A 14,463-nucleotide genomic window follows, 5' to 3' on the forward strand; every position below is an offset into this window, starting at 1 on the left:
CGCTTTTAACATTTTCGGGAAGAATATGAAATAATCTATCCATCACTTAAGGTGAAGAGTCATACCACTGGCTCTTCATACAACATCAAGACCGACTCTGAATGCAGCACGTCTAATGTAGTCTATGTCATATCATGTAAGAGATGTGGGCTACAATATGTGGGAGAGACTAAGACCAAACTTAGTCTTCGCTTTGCAAATCATGTCTCTTCCATAAAGACTAAGAAACCGTACCCAGTCTCTATCCACTTCAACAGCCCCAGTCATAGTGTCATTGATGTTGAACTTCTGGTGATTGAAGCTTGCAATGGTGATGACACACACCGCAAGAGTAGAGAATCACACTGGATTCACCAACTCAAGACAGTCAAACCCTTTGGACTCAACATAAACACTGGTGTTAAATAACTTCTCATTACCCTCCACTTCACTTCTGCCTAAGAACTTATATGCTGTATATATTTTGTGCATAAAGTACAAATTAATCTAGTTTAAAGTTGTTTTTATAAATTCATCACTGTAACTATCTGATGTAAGTAACCCCCCCTTTTTTCCACAGGTCCCTCATAATCATCATACCTTTGATCTTGCTATTCTTATTAATTGACCATTGTTAGTTGCACCATGATGCAACTTGCTCTCTAATCCTACCCTTTCATGTCTCCCGGCATTGTTGTCGAACAATACATTTACCACTTTTATGGTCCAGTAACCCATCCTTTCATTCTAAACATCCTTTGTCCACGCCACTTCACTCCTATTGGTTCATAGCCACCAATATTGTCTCTGAAATAGAAACTTTGATTGGCTGTTATTTTCCCGCTTCCTTCTGGATCCTTTCCTTAATCCCTTTTCCCCTCTCTTTTTCTATAAATGGATATGTATGTGTTTGTACTTGTTTTATGCCTCTGAAGAAGGTCCGGATTGGATCGAAAGCTAAGGCCATCTACCCTATTCATTACATTAAATAATCTATCCATATATACTAATTGGGAACTGTTGCTGATATTTATTACGGGAAAATTCGCCGTGTTTTTGTGACTTGTTTTCTTCCTTTTTGAAGCAATTTTTACGTAAAAATTGCTCTTTTTAAAATTTGAGTTGCAACAATTTTTTTCAGACAAAACGACAGACATGCTCTTTATTTCAATGTACTTCTACATTATTTTATTATATCGAGTGACCTGCGGGTAGACTGCAAATTGGGTATAATAAATTATAACATTAAGAAGAATGATAAGTCGTGTGGCATTGCGGTTAATACTTAGTTACGATATTGAGAAGTCTTGGTGCAAAATGCTTGCAACGTTGTAGTGCATTTATAAAGGAGTTTTAAATTTTGAAATAAAATTATTTGTATATATATAAAAAAATTCTCACAAAAAGCAAATTTGTTAAAAGGACGATTGACCTATATAGTATGCAAAAAATATGGCTAAAATGTTGTTTTTGACAATACTTTGACGTTGTGTGAGCGGAGTTGCTTTGTTATACCTCCATGCTGCAACAAAGCGTCTATACAAATTGGAGCTCACACGTATGACGTGAAATAAGTGATGACGTAACGGAGCTTTTCGTGAATCTTTCAGAAATGCACTGCATGTGGGTATTCGATTTTCTTCAAAGGCTAAGTTTGAAAGATTTTATCACTTTCAAGTTTGGTTTCACAGTTAACCAACTTTAAATCACTTTTGTTTCTACATATACCTAAATGCCAATGAATGCTAGTTGAAGTTACATTCTGGCTAATTGTCAAGTGGACAATGTGCGCCGGGCAGATTGCAAGTTCCCAGCGCCCTAATCTGATAGCCATTGAAAAGGAGTTTATGGCTGGTCACTACTCGACAACGTCAGGGCAACTAACGTTATACGTCATATTATAGGTCATCATAACATTCGCTTAGGTAACGCCAGTATTTATACGTCATATTATAAGTCAAATAACGTTCGCTTTCTAGGTAACGCCAGTGTTTAGTCAAGCGGACTATGCATGCAATGTGCGCAGGGCAGATCGTTTGTCAATCGTCTTATAATCCCAGGACCAGTGATGAATGGGAGTTTGGGCTGGTTACTTATCAAGGCAATTTCAGTGCAGCTTTTTTACGTTATACGTCATAATTATTATAAGTCATACGTTCGCTAAGGTAGCGTTTCATGCTAGATACCTAGTAGGTCTTTAAGGTGTATACATCTCTAACAATAAGATCTTTTTTTTTTTTACAAGAACACAAACCCCGTATGTATGCAAATAAATCAACATAAAATGTCTTAATGATTTAAAGACAGGAAAGCGAACCTCTCAACACTATAAGAAGGGTATGTTATTTTTGTTACACTATGTATGACTGTATTGTCATTTTAGTCTATGAGAGTGGAATTAAAAAAAATGTTTTCTGATATTTTGTTAGGGTGTGGGGAACCAATTAAGAAAAAGGCAAGACAAAGGTCTACATATTAGTTTAAAATGTATTACAAATGTTGTTAGTGAACTAATTGACCAATTATTGCATGCATTTTCTCATGCTTTATACTCGGCTCTTGGCAGAATTTATTTGGTAATTTGTATCATTAATGTTATTTTGTTCGGGGCACACAAAAGAGTGCACCGGGTTTGGTTTTCAATGTGCACTTCCATAACTAAAACCGTAGTTTCCGTTTGCATTTCTCTTTTAAACAAGCCCCTTTTCAGTGCTTTTCTTCCCGCCTTTTTTTCTGCATGTATAAAGATATCATCTGTAGTAAATATGTGAACAAATACATTTTCTGTGTATATTAAAAAATGATTAAATAAAATAAATAATAAAAGTTATCGAATTAAAGTTTATGGAATTGAACATTTTATTCTGGTAATGTCCAGATTACAAATAGGGTGTGGGTGTGTGTGTGGGTAGGTATCCACATTCAAACCGGGAACCTATAACAAAAGGTACAATGGGGTCAACGGTTGCTAACACAAAGGAATACAATGGGGTCCACGGTTGCTATCACAAAGAGTCCATACAATTGCAGGTGTTTACCAGTTGCTCATTTCGGTACCTTCTGGGGACCAATGAAAAAACAAAAAAGGGAAAATAAAAGGACTTCATAGCGAAGTTCTAAAGACCGGGGTGCTCCACAAGAAATGTGGGGAAATCAGAAGATGTCTCCACAGGGATGCATATTTGAAAATGTGTGGGTGCGTGTTTGTGTGTGTTTGGGGGGGGGGGGGGGATATCACCCCTCCAGGCAGAGCGTATATGTTAGGGAATGTTAGTGGAATGTTAGGGATTGTCTTTTTTAACAAAACAAGGTGACTGTTTGAGTGAGAAGAATGCTTTCTGCTTCTTCTCAACACCAAATAGTAGTTTACTCGTTCAGATGTGTTTTCATTGTGGGGCAGATATAAACCTATCGGTCTACATGGAAGGTGGCACCCAGTCGGCGTATTTCATGAGAAAAACATCTGGGCTCAACAAGAACATTTGAGGATTTTCAAAATGGCTGCCATTGCATATGATTTCAAAAGACAAATATGCAACAGCGCTTTAGCAAATATGTCTTTCTCATGACAGACTTTCCGCTTGCACATCATCAAAGGCAAAACCTCATCAACCACCCGCAAATATATTTAATACCTACATTTTTTTTATCTGACACAACTTGTATGAGGCTCTGAGATACTTTCAAACTTGTTTGGAGTATTTTGCAATGGGGGTTTGCAGTGGTGAATGTTGGACCAAGACTAGCCATCTACCTGCCCCCTAATGAAAACATCTAGAGGGGCCTACTCCACTGTCTGACACTAGCATGTTTGTTTACACATCATGTCTGATCTAATCAGTGTTTGAAAAAAGGAACTTCCCTTCGCAATCCCGTAGACTCCAATGAACAAAAACTATTTATCAGTCTAGTATTGGCAAACAAGACGATTGTGAACTTTGTTGCATACGTGACCAATGGTTGATCACTAACAATGTAGAGTTATATTTAGTTCTATTTGTTTACAACTTTTTTTTATCAGTGTAGCCAAGCTGATTTTCATTTATAAAATCGTTTCAATTTATTTGTATTCTCTTATCACAAGTCTTTTAGACAATCTGGGCCCAATTTCATGGCTCTGCTTACCGCCGAATTCTGCGCTTACGATCACGATTCCCCGCTTGCGTGCAAGCGCCGAATTTCTGCTCGAGCCTTAATAATGCCAAGTTTCGCAAATCCCGTGAAATACGCTTGCCGTTCCTTGCTTTCGTAAGCACCGATTGTGTGCTTACGGTAAGCAGATGTTTTCTAAGATTTACACATAATTGTTTAGTTTCGACTCTAATTAAAGTCCTAGTGTATCCCAGAGGTGATGGAAGGTTGGATTATTGTTGGAATGTTTGGCAGGGTATAGGGTCCGTTACTTATCTGTTGACCTGTAAATGATTATTCATCCATTCATTCATTTGTTTTTTATTCATACTTGGAACACACCCCTTAACCCCGGGGAGGGTTACAACAACATTTTAAACCTGAATTATTTTAATATACATTGGCAGGAGAAAAATAAAGTCAAACATTATGTTTTTCTCTAAAATTCATAAATAAAAAGACGAATTTGGCAACACATTTAATAATAGATTCATCTGTATAACTCATAAGAAATTCAAATTGTTCACTGTAAGTAAACAACTAAAATTGTGCATTATTTCCACTCACAAAGTTATTGTTCCCTAAGAGCACTGCATAATGGACAATTGAGTAGAAAATGGATCTCAGTTTCAACCTCCAAATTACAATGAGGGCAAGTTCGCTGTTCATATTCGATTCCTACATACCTTCCAATTTCTATAACAAGCTTGTGGGCAGCATCGAAACCGGGAAAGGTGAGTTCGATGTAAGGATTTATTTACCGAACGTAGATACAACTCAAGCTCAAAGTAAATTATTATTAAATGTTTCTTTGACCTAACAGTAATCCTGTTGATGATTGTTCAACCTCCACAATATACCAGTTAAACCAACGTAGGTCACACAAGTCAATAAAGTCATCTGGGGTCTAAAATCAAGTCATGCGATTGGCTGCTATTTTGTGACACAACACGTAGTAACGCCAATCAAACCAGTAGATTTTTCGTTGGGTGACAAGTGTTCCTACACGATTGGCTTATTCTCTTTGATGTTTCATTACTATGGTAATTGTCATAGCATTTTTTGACAGACTCTTTTCATTGGTTGCTATAAATAAAACAATATGACGTCAACAGCACCTACGCAGCAACACTGACTGTTGCTTCAATAAGGTGTTTTGTTGGTGGCGTTATAAGCGGGTGTCGTATAATGCTGACTTCTTCTCTGTAAATAAATTAATGACGCAGAATATTTTAGTTCGGCTTTGGGCCACATCTCTGCATTTCTATGAAACCAACGCCGAACTCCGTACCAAAGCTCAACTTGGCCGATTCCTAAAACACAATTTGCTCGGCGGACATTTTTGAGGTTTGTTTACTGTTGCATTTGCATTGGTCATTTATTTTTAACAAGAAACAGCGAACCAAAGGTTTTGTACAAACTGTCCATTGAAGATGTAGCATAGCATTGTATCTAACTTAACTTGTTTTGATTATGATAGTTATAGTGTTTTTTTATTGTTGTTTTTTTGCAGATTTTTCCTGAAGTTGTAAAAGACCTGCTTGCACAAACACTTTCTTTCGTTCTTTCTAAATTAGTCTGCGAATAAAAAGCGATGGCGATGTGGGGAGATTTGAAAAAATGTGAGTATTACTAGACGTAGGCCTAAATTAAAACAAATTCATAATTCGTAAATGTTACAATCATTCGCACAAATACGCATCGAAAATGTGTTGTTTTGCTTTACACTGTCCGCCGTTTTTTAGTATTTCTTTTGACTGTGTTCACTCACAAGGTAAAAGGGGAACCACAAAAATCGCCCCATCCATCGCAATGTGCCCCTTCAATACGAGTTTTGCTTGTTTCTGTATGGTTACAAAAAGTTTAAAATAAAGTAATGAGGCGTCAATTAGGGGGGGGGGGCATGTCCCCCAACTTTTCTATACAAAATGTCCCACATGTTTTGGCCACATTTTATTATGAAGCTCATGGCCATCAACCCTTGGGCCGACGGGGACACGTCCCTGCACTTTATAATAACCAATATCATAGCAAAATAGTGAACAAAATGGCTTACAATAGGCCTTACCCCAAATTCCAACTCCTGAGGGCGGCAATTAACCCCCCTTAGACTCTACATATCACAGCATTGTACTGCATCATTTGTGGTACTTTTAAATCATTTCAGATGAATTGAAATGGTCAAAAGATGTCTCTGAAAAGGCCTAGATTGCACCAGAGAGCATCTACGACCTAACCAAAATTCAGGGGACCTAAAGCGGGCCCCGGACCCCACGACGTGATTGATATGACTAACGATGTCCCCCCCCCCCCATCTTTCAAGACGGATTGAGAGCCATGAGATATCTAAAAGCTTGCGTTTTCAGGTGGTGCGCTGCGCCAGTGGTGCGCTGGGATTTGGGGACACCAGCTGAATACCGTGTTTCTTGCAGATTCTTTGATTTACGGATCTACGATAATGTGCCACTTGATAATGTTCCCACCTTAAAGCCATTGGTACAGAAGGAAAAAAAATCACAGATTTACAAGTAACTTACAGGGTTTACAGAAGGTAGTGGTGAAATACTTCTCTTGAAATATTATTCCATGAAATGCTGTACTTTTTGAGAAAACAGTAAAAATATATCAATTCTCGTTAACGAGAATTACGGATTTATTTTAAACACATGTCATGACACGGCGAAACGCGCGGATACAAGGGTGGGGTTTTCCCGTTATTTTCTCCCGACTCCGATGACCGATTAAGCCCAAATTTTCACAGGTTTGTTATTTGATATAGAAGTTGTGATACACGAAGTGTGGGCCTTGGACAATACTGTTTACCGAAAGGGTCCAATGGCTTTAACTTTCAATTATCATCAACTAAAATATTACGCTATACAAAATTTCACTTATACTGTGTGATTTTAAAAGCGTTTGAGTGCAATCTCCTTTTAATTATGTTTGTATAACTATATTTTTATCGTTGGCAGGCCGGTCTGGTTTTTCACATCTCAGAATGTTTTTATACTTTTGTATAACCTTGGCAGCCCCTTTCCAGCTAGTAACCACTGTGTATGTCTAAAATTAAAAGAAATAAACAAATAAACAACACCAAATGGTATTACATGAGTAGTATATAATGCGTATTTGAACCCGTTTTCTGAAGGAGGGTCATGACCCTCAGACATGAGGGTCATTGTGGGTCTTCGACGGTAAGGGGCAAGGGGGCGTTTACCTAAAGCGTATAGGTTGAATGGTGGGTTGGTCGATAATGCCGCGAGGGGTGTTTGTTATTGGCGTGTAATGGAATAATTTAATAAATATTTGAGATAGTGTTATTTCTTTTTGATTGTATGTTGGACGATGTAGCGTACAATGTATTGTGTAACTAATTACTATTACACAAGTAATTTTGTTGAAAATAAGACGTGTCAAGCAAGAACACCCCGGTCAAAAATGTAGGAGTCCACCGATGGGTATCGTCTGCAGCGTTTCAAGCGTGTCCAAACATGTTCAAGCGGGTTGGATATTGGACGAATCAACGATAATCACAAACTTCCGCAGCCGTTGCGCTTAGACTACTGGTTGTTATTTAAATGACCAGAATTTCAGAAAAAGAAAAAAAAAAAAAAAACTTAGTTGTCGTGATTAAATTAGCAAGAAGGCTATAGCATTATATGATTTGGTGTATTCTAACTTTTGTCGCGCCGTATTGGGTTTTGTTTATACACTGATTAGTGAGTTGATAATTCTTGAACGAAGTTTTTAAACATTTGTACTATTGTTGTTCGTTTTATAGCCTATATGAAACCATTGATAATTATAACATGTTGGGGTATAATATTTTTTATTATATTACAAACATATATATATATTATTCATTTTTGTTTTATATAAGTAAGTTAATATTTGTGTAAAAAACAGTTACCCGTTGTATTATTTGTTTCTTAAATATAGTTTTTTTTTTTTTTTTTTTTTTCTTTTTTACAAACATACGTTTACTTTATTGTATATAGAATAATATACACACACAATACATATAGTTGTGTAAAACGAGACGTATAAAAAAAAAAAATTACAATAATAGTAATACTTAATATTTTATGTCAAAAGCACCCAATCAACCCATCGATGTCCAAGGCGCAGAGAGAATATAAAGTACAATATGAAGGGTCGAAAGATAAACGAGTATTTTGGGGGACAAGTTTGAAAAAAAAACCAACAACAACAACAACAACTTGATGAGGTGGTAGAATTAAGTAAGACAACAATACATAATAGTCACAGGCCTACTGAGTATTGCGTGAGGAGTAATTGGAAATTACGTCAAATCGACTTAAAACAACGGGTGCTTTACGGCCGTACGGAAAAACATGTACAATGTCCTGTGTTGTGATATTCTCTGTACCGTCAGCGTTGAAAATAGAGTTCAAACGAAATAATGCAAGCACAACCATACCACCCCACCCCACCCAACAGCCCCTAACTGTAACCACAGAGTTTGATGGACAATACACAATTAACGCAGTTTGTAAACACGGCTACAGATCCCCTGGTCACTGGTCATTCATGGCGGTAGTAGTCAACAAATGACGTCAAAGCTGATTAGTTTTCAACCACAACAAGTCCGATCGTGTCCCGCCGTGGACCGTGCGTTCTGCACCATGGGGATAATGTGACGTAACAATACAGGTTGAAACTCGTTCAGTATTCGATCTGCCGGTTAATAATTCTTGATGGGATGTTAAAAATATATAGAAGCAACCGTCACACGTAAAAGTGTTACAGCTATACAGATTTTAACTTATAAATATAACAAATTAAACTTGCTTCTTTTTTTATGGACAGTGGGATAATCAAAACTTTAGGAAGTTGACAGTTTATTTGTTGTTGTTTTGATGTTATTGTTGCTTTTGTTGTTGTTGTCGGGTTGTGGTTGTGTATTTGTTGTTTACGATTTCCCATCATGGCAAATATGTGACAAGTCGTTGCTATTATGTTTAAAAACTAATTATTATCATTAATATTGCTATATAATTATGTTTACTTACAATATCATTTATCCATTTTAAACAAACGGAAAACAATGATATTCAAATTTAAATTGTTGTTTTTATTGTTGTTGTTGTTAATGTCGTCGTCGTTGTTGTACTTTGTTGTTGTTGTTGTTGTTGTTTTTGATACAGTTTGTAAACACCGCGGTCACTGTTCCATTCGTGGTGGTAGTCAACAAATGACGTCAAAGCCGATTTTTTTATTTTTTTTTTATTTATTTTTTTTGCAACCAAAATAATGTCCGATCGTGTGCCGTGGACCGTGCGTTCTGCACCATGGGGATAATGTGACGTAACAAGACAGGTTGAAACTCGTTCAGTATTCGATCTGCCGGTCATTAATTCTTGATAGAATGTTAAAAATATATAGAAGCAACCGTCACACGTAAAAGTGTTACAGCATATACAGACAATTTAAACTTGCTTTTTTTTTATGGACAGTGGGATTATCAAAACTTTAGGAAGTTGACAGTTTATTTGTTGTTGTTTTGATGTTATTGTTGCTTTTGTTGCTGTTGTCGGGTTGTGGTTGTGTGTTTGTTTTTTACGATTTCCCATCATGGCAAATATGTGACAAGTCGTTGCTATCATGTTGTTAAAAATTATTATCACATAATATTTAGTATATATATAAAAATAAAAAAAATAAAAGTGTGTGGGGGGGGGGGGTGTACAAGTTATAATATTTAAGTTATATTATAATATTTTTCACACCATAGACCTACCGTCCTTCTAGGTGTGTTTTCGTTGGTTGTTGAATAAAATACACATACACAAAGAAAGAGTCAACACAGGGCGGAACCAACCGGAACTCACCAGAACATCCCTTAAGTGGTCAACGGGCAATATACAGTTTCAAATATTGCATTCAAACGCACAACAAAGTAAATAACAATAGCTTAGAATTCATTAAGTTAAACAACAGCATTTAAGAAAGGAAAACTAAAGGAGGTATTAAATAATTAGGTATAAGGCCCAATTTAAAAGAAACGGGATACAAAGTGAACACATTTTCTGTTAAAAAAAAAAAAAAAAAAAAAAAAAAAACGCTTTAGAGAAACTGGACACCTTTTAGTAATGGTCAAAGACAATTTTTTTCACTTGGTGTATCTCAACATACACAGATGCTTGAGTTTGACACCTCAGCCGAATAATTTAAATATTTCTCAAAAACTACGTTATTCGGATGGAGGCAGCTCTCACATTGTTTTATACTATCAACAACTCTCCATGATTGCTTGAAATTAACTAAGTTTTCATGATAATAATTATTTTGAGTATTTTACCATAGTGTCCAATATATTTCAAGACAATTAAAAGAAAATTACTTTTATCGATTACCGATCTTGTACTTAAACGTACGGCGCGGTATCCCATGTACACCGTTTTTGAAATAAATAAAAAATAGTTTATATTATGTTCTATGTGTCGTCCGTGTTAAAGTTGAAATGCTACGTCGCTTGCTTGACTTTCACAGCTCCTCGATATCGCTCATGGGATCCCATTCGTCATCACAAGTTTATTATCATCTATCACATTATGTTGTTCATCATCTTACTGTGAAATTTACAAGTCCAGATATGTAGTTATCACACCATCTGATGCTACTTTCCTCTTAGGATACAAATAAGTGAAGGCAGTTTTGGTTTGCTCATAGGTGTACATCCCGTCTCCTCTCATCCCAAATCCTCGGTTAACACCTTCTCCCGCCTTCTGTGACTCGAGTACGTCCATGTATCGCTGCTTGGTGATGCCATTCCCGCGTTTGTTAAGTCCCTTGCAGCTGATTTTGTTTTTTGCACCAAAGCAGTAGTACGTTTTGCTACAAAGGGCTATGATTCCATCTTCTTCCCATTCCACCTTAAATAGTCCCGGAGTTCTCTTGTCGTAAGAACGATATTCAGCAGTATCTTCTCGAGGAAACCATTTGTGTTTTTCCTCCAAGTACTGCTGCTTCATGTCTGGCTTGATGACATCGTCTAGATTTTCCCCCGAGATGGCGAGATATGCCGAATCGGTATCCATCTCGCACATCTGAAAATCGTGAGGGTGGACAAACTTCATGAGGAAGTCAAAATAAAATTCCAGCATACGAAGTTTGGCGTACTGGTAGACAAAAAAGCCGACCTGAAGGGGCAAATTAAGCCGGATTACCTTTTTTGTCATATCAACTTCGTACACATTGTCATCCAAGGGGTGCAGAGCACGGAAATGTGACTTGTTGACATAATGAGGTGCTTCGGCATCGGTACACACTCGAACGTTCGGGTGTCGCTCCTGGGGTCGATTTCACTAACGCGTTTTGGTCATCGCAAACGCCGAAATCGATCGCTAAATCTAAAATCCATCGCAACTTAGCGATGGATTTTTAGCCGACGATTTCACTAAAACTTAACGATGAATATACTCGTCGCATAGTTTTATTTAGCGATGACAATCTTGCGATGACATGTTAGTGGTCGCAAAGTAAAAGTTCATCGCAACTTATGATACATTGCGCCATTCTGTGCTTATAGCTATAGCGGTGTACGTTTCGACGTATAAATTGTCCGTGATTTAGAGTAAAATGAGTGGCGCTACATTACTTTAGTCTTGCGGTCTTTTACCTGGTAGACTCAGATTGCCGATGACAACTATCAGCGACGCAACTGCAGCGAAGAGCGCCTTAATATCGGTAAAAAGGAGATACTATATGGGTTCGATTATTTTAACCATCATTTTTATAAAAAATGTGTAATGTATTGGCAAATTGACAGTGTGAAGCTTAGTATTATTAGACAGATATGTAAGAATTTCATCAATCCCACCGTTACAACAGATTTACGAAAACTGTTTATTAAAGTCTAAAATTACAATAGAGGCCATAGGCCTATAAATGCTTTAACCCTTTGTAAATGATTGCCTTAACATCGTCCACAATAATTCGTGTGCACCAACATGACAACGATTTACATATAAACTGCACAATGCCATCATTTCATTTCGAGCGACGACCGACGATTTTGTCGCGGGATGTCAAAGGTCACTACTTTTAGCCTCGTACAAAAACTTTATTTCCCTTTTAACGTCATCGCAATTGCGATGACTTTAGTGAAACGCAGAATTAGCGACATCGCAATTGCGATGGATTTGAGGTTTGCGATCTCATCGCAAATGTGTTAGCGATGATCGCAAACATAGACGTTAGTGAAATCGGCCCCTGGTCCGTGACTGTCTTCCAAGAAGCTTCATGGTATCAGCCAGGATTGATTTTGTCGGATCACGATCACCGGCTCTTCTTGCATTACTGACATCATTACTGAACGATTCAAAACATGGACTTTTAGCGTACTGAATGACTTCGTAGATGTGTAGGGCTTCTAATCCATGATTGATGTACCACTGAAGGAGGGGTGTAGTGAGCAAGATGCGTTCACCAAACATGCTACCAATGAGAGTGCGACGTGGCTGCTTCATGACACCCTCTCGCTCAGCGTAGTCCCGCATGTGGTCGCCAATATCTACCCGGCTGACTTCTGTATTCTTGAAGATGGGTGGCATTTCTGCAAAGTGATCCCTCAATGCAGGAGGTACCCTGATGTCACACTCGACCATACCAAACATAGATCCATTCATCACAGCCTCCAGTACAGCTCTTTCAGTCATCTCTTTCTTGTGTGAAAGAGGAAGTCTGAAAGATTCAACAAAATGTCTCGCTGTATGGTCTTCTTTCCGTAGATCGTGCCACTGACATTCCCACATTTCTACCAGGTTGTATCCCTGTTGTCGAATATAGGTAGACATTTGCTCCGTCTGCTTCATCAAGTCATCTCTACTGATCTTCCTGAAGTTGTTAAACTCATTTGGATTTCGATGACACTTGTGTCCGTGCCAAAAGCACCCGTGGAATTGATAGACTGTGTTGGTTTTCTGACAAAAGCCATCGACGGGAATCATTCTGGGACTGACGCGTTTCTCAGTGCTATTAAACTGATGCCTGATATGGATATCTTGAGAGTACGCCATCCAGTCCAGCCACTCTGTCGCCTTGACACCATATTTGTGACTTCGAACTGGCTTGAAACCCTGTTCGGCCTTCCTTCTGACAAATGTACCGGTGGGCATATCCTGCATAAGAGACCACAGATATAATGCATAAGCATCAAATCCTACTACGCTTTGACACAGTTTAGACTCCCCTCGGATGCATGTCTTATTTTTCTCGTGATAACGATGGAAGACAATAAACGGACCTCCCATGATGTTTCGCTCGATGGTATAATAGAGATCTTTGTTGGTTTCGTCAATGAGACTGAAGTATGTATCTTTCGGCAAAGTCAAGAACAGATACCGAAGGGACAAACCTGGGACAGAAATAGCGGATTTAAACATATCCATGTGTCTTTCTCTGTAGAAAACAAACATTTTCTCGATTGCTTCGAGAAAGGGAGTCACGTTCATGTTGTTGTCCACACCAGGAAGTCTCGGAAGGAAGACATTTTTAATTCCCTCCACACTTCCTGATGGCAATACTCGTACTCTTCATCGGAAATGTTCGTCCCTTTCAGCTTACTGAAGAAAGCACCATGTGATGGTGGTAGTTCCTTGCAGTCCAGCTTGCTCAAGTCATCTACCCATTCGTAAGGGAAAAAACCTTTGGTTTGATGACAGTCGTAAGCCTTCAGAAACTTGGCGTAGCTGTAACCTGGAGCCAAACAATTGGTAATATCGAGGAACTTCAACTTCTTTGTCTTCCGCGCCATGTACGTGCTCGTCCTTTTGATTATGAATTTCAAGGGATTGGTCTGTTGTAGCACTGGATAGAGATAACGCTTAATGACGTTAATGTCATACTTTCCAGAGTTAAAACCAAGCACCGGCAGCTCTTGAAGGTACTCGTCTAACATTTCCTTGACCTTTTTAACATATCTCAGCTTCTTGTTTTGATTCGCTGACTCGGTGTTACTCCTCGATGCATCGATCAGCTCATCTAACTGCGTGAAGACGGAGTCAAATGATTCCAAGAGACTGGTGTAGGCAGCTCGACTGATGCTGTGAAGATAGTCGACCATACATGAAACCAATTGAGCTGGACTTCCTTGACTCACAAAACATCTTGGTGTCTCATAACCAGGGACATTACTGGCTACGCTGACGCTGAGTAGCTCATGGTGGGCCTCCCATTTCAGTTTCTTTGCTTGCTGCTCCAGGGTTTGTGGTAGTTGCTTAAAATAAACTTCATAATCAAAAGTGGCCCGGTACGGATAGAACTTCATGTCATCTTCAACATCAACACCCAACTCAGATAAATGATTAAAGACCGTGAGAGGTAAATTAA

This window comes from Asterias rubens, chromosome 1 (assembly GCF_902459465.1).
Source record: "Asterias rubens chromosome 1, eAstRub1.3, whole genome shotgun sequence".
NCBI lineage: Eukaryota > Metazoa > Echinodermata > Asteroidea > Forcipulatida > Asteriidae > Asterias > Asterias rubens.